We start from the raw sequence: 2,656 nt of genomic DNA, 5'->3' as shown, positions 1-2,656 counted from the left end.
CAAATCCAAAACATGGCCCCGATGATAAAGAAAATTAATTCTATCCCAGCCATAACCAGCACAGGACCAAAAATGTAAAATTCAGGAAAGGACATGAAAATAAAGCAAATATTTTTATTAGTATTCACTGCAGGACAAGGTGCAAAGATTTCAGTATTCTCACTCTTACCTTTCTGAAACTTTTGAAGTGCCTTCAAAAGACATAATGAACAGATTGGCGACGTGAATGGTAACAAATCTCTAGAATTGTTAGAGGTAAACATCATTAATGCACAAAAATTGCAGTTATTCACCAAGAAATCCTCAAAAACCTCAAGGATAAACAAGGTGTTTTGCTACAATTACCAGAGTGTAGTTTCTTTCTGTTTACTGGAGGATTAAAATAAAAGAAAAAAATAACACCAAAGAAAAACAAATCTGAAAAAATTTTGAAGTGACACTTAAGGAATAAGCAAAATTACTGGAAACTGTAGGAAGGAATAGGTCAAGTGGACCTTTGTTTAAATGTGACACACTTTGAAACAGTCACTGTGGCATTTGCAAATTGAAGTTCTGCCCTAAAAAACCTTTTGGAGTTTATTAAAGGGGATCAACATACTTGCAGAAAACAAGAGATCTTTTTGGATTTCAAAAAGCCTTTTGAGAAAGTCACTCATCAAATGCCTCTAATGAAACAGCAACCAGAACTGAGAGAAAAGACTCAAGTAGGGTTAAATTATTGAATAAATACAAATAGAGGCGGGGGTAAGTGGTGGTCTCCAGTGGAGTTCTGCAAGGACATGTTTAAACTTCTGCTATTTGGCTTATTCTTAAAGAACAGAAAAGGAGAAAGTAGTGACATGATGAAATTTCCAGAGTCATTTAAAATAGTAAGGATTCAGTGGCATAATCCCACAACTTTGTAAGACAAAGAACTCAACAGTAGAATGGCAGGTGAAACCCAATTCAGATAAAATCAAAGTGATGCTCATGGAGGAAAACGAGACTTGGCTTGACAAAAATAACCAGATTTCCTTGCAAGCATCAGCTGAGTGCTTAGCAGGATTTAAGAAATGGAGTTTAATGAAGGAGTAGGGCTTGAGGGGAAAGAGAGAGTCTGTTTCATGGCCAGCCTGGAAACTTTATACTGCTCCAGTTCTCTCACCTTGGGAAGGATATTACAGAGCTGTACCTGGCTCAGAAAAGAAGTATGATCATAGGTGTGAAGGGGTTTTCATCCAAGGAATTAACATTTGTAAAGGATAAGCCAGTACCCCTCTGTGACACAAAAATTAAGTGAAAAATAAAACAAAAATATTCAAGTTTGGCAGAATTATCTGACTTCTTGTCTTGCTTTTCTGTACCAATCCCCCAAGGACCACTGCCAGGCTTGCTGGGGTAGGTGAGCCTTCTGTCTGAGCCCTACAGTTCTTCTTACATAATGTACTAACTCCCAGATAAAACCCAGTACTTCACATGGTCACCAGGCACCGACACCAGCAGATTACCAGTATCTCATGGTTTGACATTTGCTGCTAAAACAAGAGAAAATTGAGATCAGACTGTTGAAAAGGACATTACAGGTGAAAAAAAAACAGCAATATTGCTTCTGCTCCGAGCACAGAGTTAGCAGGCAGCAGCATTTGTAGGTTCAGCTGCAAGCAGGGCATTGTCAAAGCAGTGCTGCCTGGTGTAGTAACAAGTTCTGTATTTGCTAGCCCTCAGCCAGCCTTTACAACTGCTTTGTAAGACCTGTCCAAGGTGCTGGAACACACTGCCAAAATAAAAAATTGATAAAGAAATAAAAGTTCTTCCTACAAGAGCGGCAGCTTGTAGCAATAACTCTGGTGTCTAAATCGCACTCAGAGCTGTATTACAGCTCATCTTACTAATTCCTTTGTTTTTAAACAGTACAAGTGGGTTTGGTTGCCATTAACAGAAATGTACACGTCAGGCTTTCCACATTCCCAGATGTCTTTTCATTGAGAAATGGAAGGGGAACAAGAGACATCATGTGATTTTTACAATTAATCCTTTAAAAAGCCAGGCTGTGTGTTGTACCTGCAGAGCAGTGCACATCCCACCTTGAGCATTCTGAAAATCACTTTCAAAGATGGGAGGCACTGCATTTCCTCCTCATGGTGGAAATATTGTGGTCTACAATAAAGCAGGGACTAATAATAGTAGTAAAATAATAATAATAATAATAATAATAATAATAATAATAATAATAATAATAATAACAATTATTATTATTATTATTATGCTTCATATGCCATTGTGAACTTTCACAGAAATTTCAGCCATAATTTGGCTCCCTACCAAAGACCAGTTCAGCTCATGTGACATCATGGTAAGAACATGTGTCAGAAAAAATAAGATCCGTACCTGTTTGCAACTTCCTCCTTGCTATCCATCTCCACAGTCTGTGGGTTTTCATGTGATTTTAAGCTACCTCAGGTTTGCTCCAGGTTTGCAGATCTCACACACAGGCAGAGCTCCTCCTCCAGGACACTGCTGCAGTTCTGCACCTCTGGGACAGCTTGAGAGCAATAAAAACTATTTCCATTTCAACTAAAGTGCTGGGAAGCTTCTCCTTCCTTTCAAAATACTTCTCTCTTCCTCTTTTAAAGCCCTCCAGTGTATGTTAGCAAAGCAAAGCAGTACCAGGGAGCCT

Source organism: Anomalospiza imberbis, chromosome 4 (assembly GCF_031753505.1).
Source record: "Anomalospiza imberbis isolate Cuckoo-Finch-1a 21T00152 chromosome 4, ASM3175350v1, whole genome shotgun sequence".
Lineage (NCBI taxonomy): Eukaryota > Metazoa > Chordata > Aves > Passeriformes > Viduidae > Anomalospiza > Anomalospiza imberbis.
The sequence above is the reverse complement of the archived record's forward strand: the minus strand, read 5'-3'. Positions refer to the sequence as shown.